The sequence below is a fragment of the Sminthopsis crassicaudata genome, chromosome 5, assembly GCF_048593235.1.
Source record: "Sminthopsis crassicaudata isolate SCR6 chromosome 5, ASM4859323v1, whole genome shotgun sequence".
Classification (NCBI taxonomy): Eukaryota; Metazoa; Chordata; class Mammalia; order Dasyuromorphia; family Dasyuridae; genus Sminthopsis; species Sminthopsis crassicaudata.
The window spans coordinates 203,886,807-203,906,088 of NC_133621.1; positions in this window are offsets into that span (position 1 = coordinate 203,886,807).

Here is a 19,282-nt window from a genome sequence, read left to right on the forward strand (position 1 = left end):
TCTTATAGATAGGAAAAAAAACCAGTAGAGATTGGTGTCCCCAAAACTTAGAGTATCAAGGAGGAGAGTGATCAGCAATGTCAAGGAAAATAAAAATTGAGAAAAAAGCCATTGGTCTTGGCAACTAAGGCCATATGTAACTTTCAAAAAGGCAGTTTTGGTGGAATGTTAAGGTAGGAAGCAACATAATCTAAGGCTGGACCAGAGAACCTCATGACTCCCGGACTATAATTGAGCTTTTCATCATATCATCTGGCCCTACTGAGAAAACATTGCTGCATTTTATGTGATGCATCTTTGTGGAGATTTGGTGTACAAGTTTTGTATTTTAAAATACAAATCAAAATAAAGGGAATATAATTTGAAGTTGCAATTATCAAATTTCTTATATACAAAAAAGTAGTTCTTAAAGTATTTTGAATAAGGCATCAGAAAATGTTGCTGGTTTATTGAACCTAAAATACTTATTTTATCAAATTATTTCCTGAAGGTCAGAAAGATTTAAGCATTGAAAATACTTTTTAATTCCTAACTTTTTCCCACTATTTTCCTCCCACTCCCTATTCACTCCCAAAAGACTACCCTGTTAAACTGAAAGATGATATAACATGACCAGTTTTTCATTAAGTAAAATCTTTCCCCTTGGGAAAAAAATAAATTAGTATGTGTTATATACATGGAGTCTTATTAAAAATAAAGTTAGGCGACTTTTTGTTTCCACCAAGTAAATTTTAATTGATTTTTTTTGAGAGAGAAATTCTACTTTGAGAATATTTTGAAGAATTGATCTAAAAAATGGAACAATTACTAAAACACTGAATATTTTTATAGTGAACGTTTTTAAAACTTTAAAGAGAAATATAGGCAGATGAATATATCAGAAAAGAGAGAAAATAATTAGAGGATAACAAAAGGATAACATACCCATTTACATATATATTGGACATGCAGCTGTTTGAAATCAAAGAAACTCTGAAACATGACCAGTTAAAAAATAACTACAAAGAGCCAAAGACATGGAGATATAATAACAGAAAACATGATTATGGATTAGTTTTGTGGCTTGAAGAATAGAACTACTTTCATTTTAAAATAAAAACCAGAAAAGCATGGAAGCTGTCAAAGAGGAAAAATAGCAAGAAAAAGAAAGGGAAAAAAAAAAGGCAACACTAGAGTCTGTAGCAAAGATTAGTCAATGATAGTTGAAAGCAAGAGTTGGTAACTGTGGAGAACAGAGACACTAATAACAGAAGAGGGAAAATAAATATGAAATTGAAAGAGATACCAATCCAGTATTTATTATAGGGTCACATAGCCCTTTATTGTTCACCATTATAATATGACATAACACATTCATTGATCATTATGAACGTGGTTAATTAAAATTTAACTCAGGGTCAGTATATCTAAGATAGAAAAGTGTTAACATTTTTAAAAGATTTCCATCAAAACTAAAGTTTAAAAGTTTCATGTAAATGGTTCAATTCAAGAAATGTTAAAGACCTACTACATTCCAGGCATTGAATATACAAAAACAAATTTTAAAGATTCTGCCCCCTTTGGACCTTACATTCTTCTAGAGATATAAAACATGTATATGGACTAAAGGAAATGAAAAGTAAAACAAAGTATCCTAGGTACATCTGAAGAAAGAATATCAACCAAAGGTTAACAGTTATTTGGAAACCTGTCACTGAAATTCCTTAAATGGGCACATCATGACCAAGACCTGTAATTTAAAATTAACAATATAGCAACTGTGACAGATGAATAACTGTTATACATGGGATGATCAATTAAGAGGTTATTATGATAAGCTGGGAGAGATAGGATAGTTGTGATATAAGTTAACAGGAGGAAGATAGGTGTGAGATGTTATAGAGGAATTGTATTGCCCTTTAATATCATACAATTAATGTATTAAGAATATTACTCTGTTTGGGGTATATTATGTTCATGTACTTTGTGTGTAACTTTATATAAAATAAGTGCTGTTTTCCTGTTGATTTCCATTACGAAATCAAAGATGTGTTTGTACTCTTTGGGAAAAATCCCCATAACTGATCAGTTTGGGCCAGAAAGCCATTAGTTTGAGTAAACATGGATGTTGCAGCATACCAATATAATTTACACCATAAGAAAATATAGTTCTTAATAGTTTGTTGTAATAAACTTTAACTTTTTTCTTTTTAAAAAATTTAATATTGTACTTTTCCCCCAATGACATGTAATTTTTAATACAAATCATTTCCCAATGACCCAGTTGGTCAGAATGATCAGAAGAGCTGAACAGGCAGTTTTTAGACACATCAAAGCTATAGTCACATGAAAAAAAATTCTTTAAATTATTAATCTGAGAAATGCAAATTAAAACAACTCTGAGGTAGCACCTCTCAAAAGTGTCTACTATGCTAAAAAAGGGAAATGTTGGATTTGGAAAGGATGTGGGAAAACAGGGACTTGAATGCATTGGTGATAGTTGTGAACTGATTCAACCATTCTGGAAAGCAATTTGGAACTATGCCCAAAGGACTATAAAATAAAATTGTGTCTACCTTTTGATTGAGCAATATTATTGCTAGATCTATATTCCAAGAATATCCAAAAAAGAAAAAAAGGGGAAAGGACCTATTTGTACAAAAATATTTAAAGCACCTCTTTGTAGGGGCTAAAAATTTCTAATCAAAGGAAACCTGTCAAGTGAGAAATTGCTAAAAAAAAAAATGATAATAATAACTATGGTATATGATCATAGTGGGCTATTATTCTGCTATAAGAAATAACAAGCAGGATGATTTCAGAAAAACATGGTATATGAACTGATGAATAAAGAAGCACGAGAATGTTGTCCACTGCAACAGTAATGTTGTTTTATGAAGAACTGTGAATGACTTAGCTACTCTCAGCAATAAAATGATCCAAGGCAATACCACAGGGTTAATGAGGAAACATCTGTCTGCCTCAAGAGAAAGAACTGATATGGAGTGAATACAGACTAAACCGTGCTATTTAAAAACAATAAGGAAAACAGTTCTTCAATCATATTTCATATGAATGAAGTCATTCCCAGTTGATCATACAGTACTGCTGTTACTATGTGCAGTGTCCTGGTTCTGCTCATTTCTCTTTGTACCAGTTTGTATAACTCTTTCCAGATTTTTCTAGAAACATCCTGCTATATTTCTTATACAATAGTACTTGATCACAATCATATAAAACAACTTGTTCCACCATTCCCAAATGATGGACATCCCTTCAATTTGTAATTCTTTGTAATCATTAAAAGAGTTGCCAAAAATATTTTTGTACATATTGTTCCTTTTCATCTCTGTGGAAAACATCTAATAGTAGTATTGCCTGTTCAAAAGACATGCATGGTTTTTATACACATAAAATCGTGGGCATAGTTCCCAATTCTTAACAGTTAGCTCTTGTGACACTAATTGTTCTCTTCACTTGACACAGTGGATAGATAAGAGTGCTGGACTCGAGGATCAGAAAGACCTGAATTCCAATCTGTCCTCTGATCCTTACTAGCTCTGTGACTCTGGGCAAGTCACTTAATCTGTTTGCCTCAGTTACTTAATAGGGATAACAACAGCACCTACCTCATAAGATTGTTATGAGGATCAAATGAGATCCTATTTGTAAAGCATTTAGCAGTATGCCCAATGCGTGGTAAGTACAATATAAATGTTTATTCCTTTCTCTTCTTCCTGATTCTAGCTCTCCCCCTTTCCATCAGCTTTCTCCTTTGCCCTTAGCTTCATTTCAGACCATAGTAACTGACCTTTTACCCTTGATTTTGTTGGGTTCATCCAAATTTCTGAAAGTTAAGCTTGGATGTTATGGTTTCATCATGGCTAACAGGCCTATGAAACAGTACTACTAAATCTAACCCGTTTCTTACCAGGAATCCCAGCCTTCACTGTGGAAGATCCCCTAAGGGAGGGGGGAATCCACTTTCCTCTAAGGGACAACAGGTATTAGGCACTTTTTCCTTACATTGATTGATTCTCTCTATAAATTCCACCCAGTGCTTTTCATCCTGCTATCTGTGAACAAACAGAGCAAGTCTAATAATCCCCTTGTCCATGTAACACAACTAAATCTTTTCCAGTTTAAAATTCTAGTTTCTTCTATTGATCTTAGTATGGCATGGTCATTAGCCACCTTACCATCTTAATCACCTTCCTCTGGACACTTTCAAGCTTGTCACTGTCCATCCTAGAATGCCCAGAACTGAACATGATACTTTTGTCGTGACTATGATAGTGTACAGAGGAACTGTAGTGTTCCTTTTTCTGTATTCATTTCTCTATTGATGTAATTAAAGACCACATAGCATTCTTGGCTTCCATATTGAATTTATTTACTTATATTGAGCTTACAATCCACTAAACACCCAATTTTTTTTTTGTGCAGACTTTTTCAATCATAAGATTTCTATATTTTTCTTATTAAATTTCAGGTTCGTATTTATTTTAACAGGATAAATTTAATAAGGTCTTTTAGGCAAATTTACCTAAAGGCAATTTAATTATCATTAACCATTTGACAACTTTCATCTGAAATTCATATTTCTAATTCTGTTATGACATATCTGGCTTCAAGCATCTTAAAAGCTGTCCCATGAATGTTTATTCCTCTCTTATTATGTCAGAGGACAGTTCTAGTCACATTTTTGCCCCTGCAGTTTTTTTTTGGGGGGGGAGGGATTAAGGAAAGATAAAGAGACATGATAATCACATTGGAAGTACAATATTGAGTTCTGCTACAATGATTTCAATGTCATGAAAATGCCATGGAATTTTAATATGGTGGTTAAATTCAGGCAGTATTTGGAGGCTGAGACAACTACCACTTACAATCCTGTACTGCCCCCTAATACATACATTTTACCTGATTTTTCAGTGAGCCTCTATGATGATTTTAAAATTTGTTAACAAATTTCTTAACCTCCATGTTGACTTCCATTTTTGCATATCCAGATGGATATCTTGAATTGGCTCCCTTATAAAATCTTAAACTTTAAATGTTTAAAACTGAACTCATCTTCTATTCCTTCCAAATTTTACCCTTTTACAAGCAAGCGGCACTTCCATTCACCCGTCACACAGGCTCACAACCTTGGTATCATTCTTTCTCATCCCTACCCCCATCCAACTTGTTGCCAAGACCTGTTGGTTTACTATGACATCTCTCCTGTGGCTCCCTTCTTTTCTCTGGCACTACCTTGGTACAGGTTCTCATCTCCTTATGTTTGAACTACTACAATAGTCTGCTGGCTGATCTTTCTGCCACAAGTGTCTACCTCTTTCCAAGCCAGTCTAATTGTCAATATGAAAAGCATAGACCTGACCATGGCGCTCTTTATAACCTCTTCCCCCCATCTTTCTAATCTTTTTGCACCTTACATCCTAACCATCCTCAACACCTCCCAACCCCATCTCTAAGCCCTTCATCACACAAGACGCATGATCTCCTGGCTGGGCTTTTCCCCTGCCTGTCCCCATTGCCTGAAAAGTTCTCCCTTTTTTCTTCTTCCTCTTTGTTTCACTGACTTTCTTCAAGTCTCAGGTAAAATTCTACCTTCTACAGGAGGTCTTGACTGACAACTTAATTGTTGCATCTTCCCTTTGAGGGATTATTTCCAATCTCTATATAGCTTATTTATATGTGGTTATTGTGTGTTGTCTTCCTCGCTTGATAGTGAGTTCCTTGAGGCCAGATTTACTTTTGATTTTGCTGGGTTTTGGCACATAGTACATACATATTACTTCTTGATTGACATTTTCAGTTATCCATAAAGAGGAACTGCTGCTCTCTGATCCACTGTTCATTAGTCACCAATGGTACACTCAAGGAATATACATCAGCCATGTTGGACCATCTAAAGTCATCTTTGCTGCTGGACCAGATGGCTCAGGAAGAGAGAGTGAGGCTAGTGACTTTGCACAATACTGCCTCACTTAAATCCAATTCACTTGCAAGTGATGCCATGGTCTTCAAGGACTAAAAACAACAATGGATTGGGCTATGGTAGTAACCTTAAAGAATAAATATACTATAGTCTTTTAAAATAGCTATTTGTGTTTCTGTCATAAATTTGCTCAACTCCTTTTGAATCCTTTTCTTTATGAATGAATTAAACAAATGGAAAATATATATTAAATGCTTTCTATTTACCATGCATTGTTTCTTGTGCTGAAAATTAAAATACCAGTAGCAAGATACCTACCTTCAAGGGCTCTATATTTCAATGTGGAAAGAATACAAAAATAGAGGAATAGTGACTTAAGTGGTTTGGAAAGTCACAGTGATATAATAGCAATGTTGATTAAATTGCTAATCCAGAAGATGAAGTTGGGGAATGGGGGACTGGAGAAGATGGACTGAGTGTACCTATCAGGAAAGTAGTGACCCAAGCAGGGCAGAAGCTGGAGCACCATCTTAGAGAAAAGAATGCTGCTACATGGCAAGAAAAATGGTGAGATTGCCTTAAGAAAAATATTCTATGTATTTATCTATTATATAAAGTTTAATTTATTTTTATTTTTCCTGAATTATATATTTTAAAATTTCCTTATTCAGATTCCATAGTAGACATACTTATCCTGTTGAAGAAAAAATATTAATATAAATACTATACCCTAAAATTTAGCTAAAGACTACCAAAAACTATATATCTAAGTAAATTATAACTTGGAGATGTTGATGTCCAAAATAACATAATCTTCCATGTCCTTTGATTTGACCTTTTCCCAAGAAGATTTCAGGTAATAGGAATCTTGAATAAGGAAAATACATGTTAAAATACAGTCTAAGTTAACATTCCAGATTTGTTGAAAATCAAGTCACCATCCCATTCTTTTTGGAACATTCATTCCTCTTACTCTTGCAGTTAAATCAAGAAATTTCCCTTCCATCTTTATCCATGTGAGTGGGGAGATTTTTTTGTCCTTAACCCATCACTTTTCCAAGGGGTTTTTCCCTGGAAGATAAGAGATTTAGAGAAAAAATATTTCTTAAAAATGTTAGAGAAATTTAAAAATTAGTTTTTAATATGTCCCACCATCCTAGTATCTTCAAATTCAAAGAACAAAATCATTTATTCTCTCTGTGATTTTGTAAGTGTTAATCATGTTCCCTTAACCTTTGCTTTTCCAGAAGAGGCACCAAATCAGTTTAGTTTTCATGTTAGCATTTCCAATATTTTGATTATCTTCTGGAACTTTTCTTGTTTTCTTATAGTTATCTTGAATTGTGTAATATATAATAAGATCATTCACTATATGAGAACTGAATTTGCTGAACCTAACTCAGTATTAGAAACAGGTCTTGGTAACATTTTCTTTGCATCATGTCTTTTCCTAATCTGGTGAAAACTTTGTATCATTTCACAGGATACTGTTTTCAAATCCATAAAATAAAATACATAGCTTTGCAAAGGAAGCAGATAATATTGAAATGCAGTTAGCAAAATGGTGGGGGGGTTTTAATTTCCCAGATCCTAAGTTTAAAATCCCTGCGTAAACCTTTGAATTCTAGAGATTACATTCTGTTGGAATTTAGTCAACAAGCGCTTATTATTAATAGATTATTAATTTAATAGCAGAAAGAATATGTCATTAACTGCATATGTGCAAGATACATATAGACAGAGAAAGTAGATGAAAGTAATCTGAAACTGTTGTTTCTTTGGTAGCTAAGATTTTCAGTTCAAATATCTCTTTAGGACAATTATAAAAGCAAAAATTTGAGAACTGGAAGGTACTTTTTTCCAAAAGCCTAATGATTACTTTTAAAAGTGGTGACTGGATAAAGTGTTCAAGTGTAAATTGAAGAAAGTCCCCTATAAGATATCTTTCCATTCTGAATACTTGAAATTAGAAAAACCTTAGTTGGAATCCTTCACTGGCTATGGGACTGAGCAAGTCATTTAACCTTGATTTTTTAGCTCATTCATTTTTAAAATAGTAGGAATAATAGGCACTCACTTTCCATGATTATGGAGATAAAATGAGATGTGTAAAGTGCTTTGTAAACCTTAAAAGACAATATAAATATTAGCTTTTATTAAGTGGGAATAAGGGCTTTCTAAAGATTCTCTATGGGTAAATTACCCCATATTCTTTCAGTAAGTGTAGCTTCTGGTTAGTAGCCTTTTCCAAGCTCTCTCTTTTTAAAAAAAAATTTTTTTGCCTAATTCTTGTCCCAGTGAGGTATATTAAATCTTGTACCATACAACACCTAGTTAAGAATCAAAGCTATTTTTAATAATAATTTTAATGATTCATCTAAATAGATTGTTCCAGATTCTCATATATATTGTTGTTGTTGTTTAGTTGTGTCAAACACTTTTTGACTCCATTTTGGGTCTTCTTGACAAAAATACTGGTTTGCTATTTCCTTCTCTAGCTCATTTTAAAGATGAGGAAACTGAGACAAACAGGGTGAAGTGACTTGCCCAGGGTCACCCAGCTAGTGAGTGTCTTGAGACTAGATCTGAACTCATGAAGATGAGTTGTTTTGGTCTCAAGGCCAGTGTTCTATCCACGGGGCCAAGCAGCTGCTTGCAATTCTATACATATTGGTGCTTTAAAATGTTATCTCTAGGGGCAGCTGGATGGCACGGTGGATAGAGTACCAACCCTGGAGTCAGGAGGACATGAGTTCAAATCCTGTCTTGAGCATTTGACCCTTACTTAGCTGTGTGACCCCGGGTAAATCACTTAACCTCAATTGCCTCTCTTAGACAAAAATTTCAGCTCTGTTCATTATTCCAAATAGAATTAGGTTTTAGTAGGAGACTTTTGCCACAGGGATACTGCACAGGACAAGAGTCACAAGGGAAGATGATAAAATGCTGAAGACTTCTGTTACCACCTAGTCAGACCCTAGAACAGAGTCTCCTACAAAAGATGTTCAGATACCAGGCCTAACCAAGAATAATTGGATATATTTTGTTTCTGATATTTTCTGACCATGCATCAATCGTCTTGGGATAAGCAAAGGAATTGTGTTGAATACGAGTTGTCAGCTCCCAGGCCTCATTCACCAGGAATATATTGGCCATCCCATATACCCATCTTGATCTCCCTTCTTTCTGTATATATGGCCTGGTAGGAGTTACAAACAATTAGTATTTCTATATCCTATGACTGGCAAGCCTATTTACCTCTTCCTTATCCTTGGGATGCAGGGCTGAAGGCTAGCTAGGTGAAAACACCTCCTTTCTCTGCTACTGTGACGTCTCCCCACTACTACATACACAGTCCTATCCATTCTGAGTTCTCAATCTACTACTTTTTTGACCTATCACTGAATGCTGCCGACTAATCCTCCCTTATAGTGGTGACTCTGCTTTCTCTTGGATCTTCTTCTCAATCTTTTTGCTAGATCTTAATCCATATCATGTCTGTTAACTGACTGCACCTCAAGGTTGTCCTGGATTCTCTTCTTTTTTCTTTCTATCTCATGATAATCTCAGCAACTCCTGTGGATTCAGTGTCCTCTCAGATCTGTTTTGGGTGCATCCCAAAAGTTTTGGTATATTGTTTCATTCTTGTCATTTTATTTGATGAAATTATCATTTACATGATTTCTTTTTTGACCCACTAATTCTTTAGGAATAAATAATTAAGTCTATTTAAATGTTAATTTTCTCTTCAAAACCTGTTATTGATAATAATTTTTATTCTTTTGGTCAATTAAAACATTTACTTTTATATATTTCTTTATGAGTTTTTAAGCTCTAGCAAACAATTTTTATAAATACTTCATGTACAGCTGACAAGTTTATATACATATAACTGTAAGTATACAAATTCACATACACAAATGTATAGGTTTGTATATATGTGTGTGTGTATAAACCAAGGGCAGCTAAGTGGTACAATGGATAGAATGCTTGGCTTAGAGTCAAGAAGACTCATTTTTCTAAGTTCAGATTTTACTTAAGACACTTTTTAGTAGGTGTGTGACCCTGGGCAAGTCACTTGCCTCTGTTTACCTCAGTTACCTCATCTGTATAATAAGCTGAAAAAGAAAACTGCAAACAACTTCAGTGTTCTTTTCAAGAAAATTCCAAATGGGGTCACAGAGGATTAGACATAACTGAAAATTATTGAACAATAGAAGTATGTATATTCTTATATACACAAATACACAAGTATATTGTTTATCTCTTACAAATACCTATATATATAGTATATCCAAATATATAAAGTATAGATATATATTTTTACATGTATGTTTTAATATATAAATTAAGTTGTGCATGCCACCGCTACAAAAATCAACCATGTTCTAGAGCTTAAAAACTCAAAAGAAATTAGGATATAATACACAAGTAACATCTGATACATAAATATATACATAGTTTTCCATATATGTTTAGGAGCTTGAACACACACACACACACACACACACACACACACACACACATATATACATTTCTCTCTGTAAATATATATAATATATATTTCAGTAAGCTTTCAATAAGCTTGTTGATAAGAGTGGAATCAAAATTACTCTCACTTAGCCCTAAAACATTTATCAGATGAAAACATTGGTGATTAGGCATTACTAGGAGGAAACAGAAAATTGAGGTGATTAGGATAGTAAAATTAATTGTGGAAATTGAATGACTCCATATTGTGGCTGAATTCTGGAGCCAGCTTAGTTTCTATTCATTTATGGGTCTACTTCAATTTCTGTCTTATGAGAAAACTTCATTCAGTTGTAGAAATTGGGAGAAAACCTTATTGCATTGTTTCAATATGATCTTGCATGGCTGGGAAACTGGATCACTTCTCCTTGATATTTGGAGACCCTTAACTAATGACCTAAGTTATGCTGAACAGAAGCTCACAACCTAATATGGATTTAAGGAGTTTTCTTATAATTATATATCTCAAGTTCTATATGTCTTATCTGAAAACCAGTGCCATACTGATCAATCATTTATTGTTGCCAAATTCCTTTGCTTAAAGACAATTGGGGGAAATGGGAGACCTCTTTCTGAATTAAGGAATTGCAGAGTCCCTAATCTTTTCTCAATTAAAAATCAGATGAAGTAATATATTGTTTCTTCAAATTGCCCTTATTTGATTAATTGGTTTTAATATCTAAAAATCTACTACATTCTCAGAACAGCTTTAAATGGGGCTCTGCTTGTTTGGTTTCAAATCACTTATGAAGATTCTTAAATAATTCTTCTAAAATCTGCCAGTAACAAGGCTTACTCCAATTTAGAAGAATCTTTTAAATTTAGTTTTCCAAATCTGAAGCTTCAGAGAATTTGCTACCACTTGTTATTTTTTTCTTTACCTGTTCCTGATATTAAAAATTCATAAGGCTCTAACTGTAAAATTAATTCTTCTGTCTTTTAAAATTGTCAAATATATTTTAAATGGGAAAATAACCACTTTATAATTATTAGTACAATTTTATATGTAAAATCATTAATCCAGTTTTGAGAATTTATTACTAAACCAAACTCATAGCCTGAATTCCCATGCTAGATACATTTGGAAATCAATCATATACATATATGTATAAGTTCCTAGAAGAAAACAATCTAATCATGTTACTTTCTTGAAATTTGTTATTCCATTTAATTAGAAAACTTTTATATTAAAACATTATTTTACTATTTTAAGAGGAATTCCTGTATCATAATGTAATTTCTATCTAATGATCTCGATGTTATCATTTGACCACAAATACAAATTAAAATTATAAGATTTTTTCAAACTTGCAACCTAGTATATTAAGTCAGAAATAGTCTAGCATCAGTCTGTTTGATATTGTACTTGAAAAATTTTACTGCTCACTTGCCCCTGTTTGCTATGAAAAGAAAAAAAGAGATGTTGATAGGATTCATTTCCTAAAGAGTAGAAACTGGCCTGACATAAAGCATAATGGGGAAAACTCCTTTAGCTCTATTTGACTTAAGGCATGAGTCATATCATGTAGTCACAGGGCATCAAAAGACAGGCTTAGAATTAACCAGGATAGCAAGTCTGTTCAGATGGGCTAAAGAAATCTGGTCATATCCTGTATATCTTCTACAAAATAGAAGACCAGTTCAAATTTAGAAATTGAGGATTTGAGTGAATGGAGAAGAAACAGCTCTAGATAAACTACTGAGAAAAAATTGGTTGTGGAAGTCCCTTCCCATTCCACCTTCCCCTAATAAAAGGAGAACTTTATAAACTTCATTGTTCCAGAGGACTTCCCATCTTCTCATCAAATTCTAATAGTGACTTCTGGGTCATGTGGACAAGATGGAGACTAAACATTTTTTATTATTCCCAGAACCACTCAAACTTCCCCAAAAAAGAAATTACATGCCAAATAATGTAAGTTTGTTCCATGGGCTAAGGCACCAAAAATTCAAACAAGGTAAAAACAACAAAATCCAGGAACTGACACTGACCCTGAGCTCACTTAGCGCCCCCGCTCCCACACTACTACCAGCAGTGTGTCCATACTAGCAGAGCCAAGTATACCATTCATTTACATCAAAACCCAAACCTGTCCATTCTCCCTCTTTCAGTTACCATAGAGACCTTGGCTTTTGGCTGTGAAACTTTTCTTGGGCCTCAATAGCCAGGTTTGCCACAGCCCTCTAGGAGCAAAAGTTTGCCGAAGGCTGCAACTTACTTATATTAATGCTATAAGACTCTGAATTACCTATAGCTCTGAATGGCTGGGGAGTGCCAGGGAAAGCAGACTCTGAGCTGCCTGTGTGGGACCAAAGTACTAAGGGACAGAGGGAATGGGACAAGTGACCAGGACAGAACATTGTATATCTGGGTGTGTGTAAAGCATTCTACCAAGTATGAGGGAGAACAGCATCCAGCTGGGTCCACTTATAACCACCCAAGTCAGTTAGGACAGAGACCTAGGTTGATGAATTGCCCAGTGTGAGAGGAGGCTAAAACTTTTAAGATCCAACCACTAAGGAAACTGTATTTAGAGAGGATGGAATCAGAATTGAGCAAAAGGGAAAATAAAGGGGGGAAATACTTCAGCATCAGATGGATGGTAATGTTTCCACTGGGAACCAAGGACAGACTGGATACGGATTTTCAGTTTTACAAATAGCCCAAAAGGAAAACAAAAAACAACCAGAAACTGTGAGTTATCCACATGGACTTTCTATTTCCCTAGACTTTATTTAGACAAGTGAAATAGTTTATCATAAGCTTTTTTTTTCCCTTGAGGCAGGAAAGTTGTTTTTTAGCAACTAATTATATCACACCACTTTGAGTAAAAATATCCTTTTCTAAAAGTTAATTAAGGCTGGCTAATTGGGCATCAACCCATACTCACAATGGAATCACACGGTGGAAGTTATATAGCATTAGAACAGTACCTCAAGGCTATCTCTAGAGTCTGGAAGGGATATAGTAGCCATGTTCTGGAGTTTATACTTAACAGTATGAGTTAAATATTCACCTTCTGAATAAGTGCTACAATAGTATTTTCCTGTGCATGCTTTGTATAGAAATTTGTTGCCAGTTTTAGTCACTGAAATGTGTTGCTTACTAATTTAAAGATTTTCTTTTCTTGAACTGTGTCAAGTCATTATGTAGCAACTTCATGGCTACACAATAAAATTCTGGGACAACACAAATTGCTTCTAGTACCATTTCTGTTACAGTTGCAGTTCAGTATATCACTCCATTGTACAGTTCTAACTCAATTTTAGCATTTAGCTACCTTCTAAAGAATGAAATGAATTCCATAGAAGTGGTTTCTCACTTGAACTCGGTCTCAGTGCCAATTATTTGGGGACACATAAGATTAAAATAATTGGTTTAATAAGAAAAAGGTTGTGTGTGTATGTGTGTAAGTATGCACATACATACATGGTATGTGTATATACGTTCACACATATACCCACATATATACATAAGGATTTACATATATATATGTAATATATATATATATATATATATATATATATATATATATATATATATATATAATCTATTTCATTTTAAGTCCTGAAATTTCCTTTGTTTGTCTATCCAATTACAATCCAGATCCCCGTGTTTCACAGTTAGCATTTATATCTTTTCTTTTCTTTGTTCAGTCATGTAAGTCATTTCTAGATCTTCATGATTCCATTTGGGGTTTACTTGGAAAAGATATTGGAATGGTTTGCCTTTTTCCTTCTCCAGTTTGTTTTACATATTGGGAACTGAGGCAAATAGGGTTAAATGGTTATCCTAGGGCCACATAGCTAGTAAATATCTGAATTAAAATTTGAACTCAGGACCGTGAGTCTTCTTAACTTTAGGCCTGAAACAGACCAAATTGGTAACTAAAGTTTGAACTTGGAATGAAATATCGAAAAGCAGAAATGTTAAAACACACTCTTTAATGACCATAATGCAATAAAAATTATATTTAGTGTCTTTGAAGAAAAGTATAAAAGTTGAAGACTAAATGCTGAAAATTAGTGATCAAAGAACAAATTTGAGAAACAATAGATAATTTCATCAAGGAAAATCAGCAATGACACAACAGCCAAAAACTTTTTAAGATGAGACTAAAGCAGTCCTAAGCAGAAAAATTCTGTTTCCAAATGCTTCCATTAATAAAAGAGAAAAAATAGATCAATGAATGAGCAGTTTGGTTGCACAGTGGATTGATGGTTAAACTTGGAAATCAAAAAGATCTAAATTTGAATCTGGCCTCAGACACTTAACCAGCTCTGTGATCATAAGCAAGTCACTTGACATTTTCTATCTCAGTTTCCTTATCTGAAAAATGGGGGAAATAATGGTATTATTATTATTATTGTTATAAGGATCAAATGAGATAATATTCATAAAGCACTTTCCAAATCTTGAAAGTGCTATGTAAATATTATTTATTGTGAAAACTATATGAAAATCAACAAAAAGCCCTAACCAAATACTAAATTAGAAATTCTGAAAATGAAAGGCAAGATTAACAAAATGGAAAGCATAAATAGCAAGTGAGTTGAATAATAAATTTTAATTTTTAAATCAACCAGTCCTAAAATACCAAATTATCTGATAATTATTTTTAAGATGAATTTGAAACAGTTGAAGATGAAAGACAAATATAAGAATTTTTTCACTCAATTATCAACAGATAAAGAGGAAGGGGATAAAATACAAAAGGCCCACTTTTTATTATTATAGCTTTTTATTTTTAAGATATATGCATGGGTAATTTTTTCAGTATTGACCCTCACAAAACCTTCTGTTCCAACCTTTCCCTTCCTTCTCCCCTCCCCTCCCCCAGATGGCAGGTAGACCAATACATGTTAAATATGTTAAAATATATGTTAAAAACAACATATGTATTCATATCCATACAATTATTTTGCTCCACAAGAAGAATCAGACTTTGAAATAAGATAAAATTAACATGAGAAGGAAATAAAAAATGCAAGCAGACAAAAACAGAGGGATTGGAAATGCTACATAGTAGTTCACATTCATTTCCCAGAGTTCTTTTGCTGGGTGTAGCTGGTTCTATTCATTATTGAACAAATGGAACTGATCTGGTTCATCTCATTGTTGAAGAGAGCCACATCCATCAGAATTGATCATCATATAGTATTGTTGTTGAAGTATATAATGATCTGATCCTGCTCATTTCACTCAGCATCAGTTCATGTCAGTCTCTCCAGGCCTTTCTGAAATCATCCTGCTGGTCATTCCTTACAGAACAATAATTCCATTAACATTCATATACCACAATTTATTCAGCCATTCTCCAATTGATGGGCATCCACAAAATGCCCACATTAATAGAAGGAAAATGATCGTTTGATTGAATAAATATCAGGAAAAAAAGTTAAATAAACCATAAATGAACTCCAAGATTGGACACCAAGACAGATTTCATAAAATAACAGTAAGAAGGATCTGAGACTTGAGACATCATTCCCCATGCCTCAAAACTGCAACTTGATAACACTAACAGCCACTAAAAACAAAATAAATAAATAAAATTGAGTAAACAAAAGAGAATGAACTCAACCATAGATAGTTACTATGGGGACAGAAAAGATCTCAGTTCATATTCAGAGGAAGATAATAGAGATAAAAAAGCCACAGAAATAATAAAAACCACATGATTATATTGGGATACTTTTTTTTAATAGTTTTTATTTACCAGATATTTGCATGGGTAATTTTGCAACATTGACAATTGCCAAACCATTTGTTCCAGTTTTTCCCCTCCTTCCCCCCACTCCCTCCCCCAGATGGCAGGTCGACCAATACATGTTAAATATGTTAGAGTATAAATTAAATACAATATATGTGTACATGACCAAACAGTTGTTTTGCTGAACAAAAAGAATCGGACTTTGAAATAGTGTACAATTAGCCTGTGAAGGAAATCCAAAATGCAGGCGGACAAAATTAGAGGGATTGAAAATTCTATGTAGTGGTTCATAGTCATCTCCCAGAGTTCTTTCACTGAGTGTAGCTGGTTCAGTTCATTACTGCTCTATTGGAACTGATTTGGTTCATCTCATCATTGGAGAGGGCCACGTCCATCAGAATTGATCATCATACAGTATTGTTGTTGAAATATACATCGATCTCCTGGTCCTGCTCATTTCACTCAGCATCAGTTCATGTAAGTCTCTCCAGGCCTTTCTGAAATCATCCTGTTGGTCATTTCTTACAGAACAATGTATATTGGGATACTTTTAAAGCTTTTGACAATCTCCACCCCATCCTATCCCATTTCTGTTAAATAATTTAGAAAGCTTAAGAATAACTGAACCTTGTAATGGAGAAAGACTGGAAGACTTTATGTTGAGAACAGGAGTAAAACAAAGTCCATTATGAACACTATTATTTGATTTGACTCTAGAAATGCAATAAGAATTTTTAAAAAAAGAAATTGAAGTAATAAACAAGCAAAAAGGAAATGGAGATAGATAACTTAGAAAATTTCAAACCATATAAATTATCAATATTCTTTATGTTTCCAACAAAACCTAGAAAGAAGAGGCAGAGAAATTCCATGAAACCAACATATCAAATATGTATCAAGATAAGTTTCCAGTACAAATTAGTTTAATATCAAATGTCCTATTAAAAACAAATTAAAACTTAAAAAATAAAATACCTTTTATAACCATGCAAATGTGAAGAATTTATGACCAAACAAGGGAATGAACAATTTTGATTAATGCTATTTAAATCATAAGGAAAAAAATTATAAGGAAAATATTAAACTGGCTAAAATGAATTAGAGTCAACTTTTACCAAGGAAGGAGTCCAGTATATCTTTATCATTTTTCCCAAGGGCTACTTGAACTTCATATTACCTCATTTTGATTGGTAGAACCCTGAGACTCTCTTCCTGAGAGCATTGGAATATAGTACTACATTGCTGACAATGTTGAGGGCATGGTGGTAGAGACCTTAATTTAGCTGGTAGTCCTTATGAGAGATAACAGATGGTAAACAATCCTAAGAAAATTGAAGGTCCAACCCTCTCAGTCAAGTTTTGAGTGATAGCCCTGAGGATTCTCCACACACTAACCCTTTGCCTCTGATTATGCAGGAAGCTCAGTTTCTAATTGGATTCTTTAGATTTCAGAAAATTCACAGTCCCCACTTGGATATCCTGGAGGCCTCCTTTTATTGAATCCCACACAAGCCAGTGTCTTTTAAATGAGGCTCAGAATAGTTCCCAGCCATGGAAGATGTAAAGCAGTTTGTCCAGAAGTCTCTCCCCTTGGGCACTAACCCAAATAAATCCTGTAAGGTTTATTTCTGAAGGTTCTGTTCATGAGGCCTGGCTAAGTGGCATCTTTGGTAGATACCAAAGGGTGGTAGAAATAAGCCCCTGTTAGGCATCTGCAACTCTATGCTCCTCAGATCAGGCACTCACTATACTGTTTTTGAAAAGCAGTTGCTTGTCTCTCACTCAGCCCTGCTTGATACTAAACAGATGACAAAGGGTCATGTTATCCTTTTTTCCATGTGTACCTATTATAGTTTAGGTATACAAGATAGTCCCTCTAACAAGGCAGATATAGCACAAGAAACTTCTAATGCTAAATGGATGTTATGCATTGGAAGTCATTCTTCCTAGGCCCTCTAGTCCGTTCTTCAAAAACAGGTTGTGACTATGTCAGGTACTACTGGAAGCCTGCTTCTTCTGTTCATAATGTTCTAACTCATTGAGGAATGCTATTTTGCATACAAGAGAGCCATGTACAAATGGACTTCAGCAGTCACTAAACTGATAAGATGAAATACTCTAGGAATTAGGGGGACTGGCAAGTCTTTCCAGTTGGCTGAACTCCAGGCTGCATAGCTGGCATATGAGGGGGCTGAGAAGAGATGACCTTCATCAATACAAGTTCCTACATAGTGATCATGAGTCTCGCAAAATGATCTGGGACTTGGAGAGCACAGAAGTAGATAATTAAACGCTCTCCCCTTTAGAGTCAAGACTAAAGGAAGATGCTTTCCAGCATTGTTTGTGAAACATATTAGCTCTCTTCAGAGATATATGCTAAAATATATTTTAACATATTTAACATGTATTGGACTACCTGCCATCTTGGGGAGAGGGTGGGGAAAAGAGGGGAAAAGTTGGAATAGAAGGTTTTGCAAGGGTCAATGCTGAAAAATTACCCATGCATATGTTTTGTAAATAAAAAGCTATAATAATAAAAAGTATAATGCCAAACAACCAAGTTATAGCCATTACCAAGAGAGACAGAGATGGGAGGGGGAAGGAGGGGAAGGGAAGGGAGGGAAAGAAAGAGGGAGAGAGGGCTTCTTTTATAAATTTGGACATTTGGGTGGTGATATGCTGTGCTAGACCCAGGACCAATATGACTCCTCTCCCTACTAAGGATAAGATTATTCTAGTGATAGTAGTAATATACTAGTAGCCTTTACATAGCACCTACTATATGCCAAGTGTTGCCCCAATCTTTTTTTTTTAATAAATATTATCCAATTTTATCTTTATAATCACTCTAAGAGACACAAAAGGTATTCTTATTATCTTTATTTTAAAGAATAGGAAAGTGAGACAAACAGGTAAATTTACTTGCTCAAGTTCATGAAGATAGAAAATGTCTGGGGTAAGATGTAAACTCAGGTCTTCCTGACTTCCGGTTCAGGGGCCTATTCACTGAATCACTTAACTGCCTCAATTGTGGACCTTAACCTATCTCCAATTGGCAAAATGGTGCTGTCTCATCTTAGGACATCTTATCTCTGCTTATGAACAGCTTTTTATT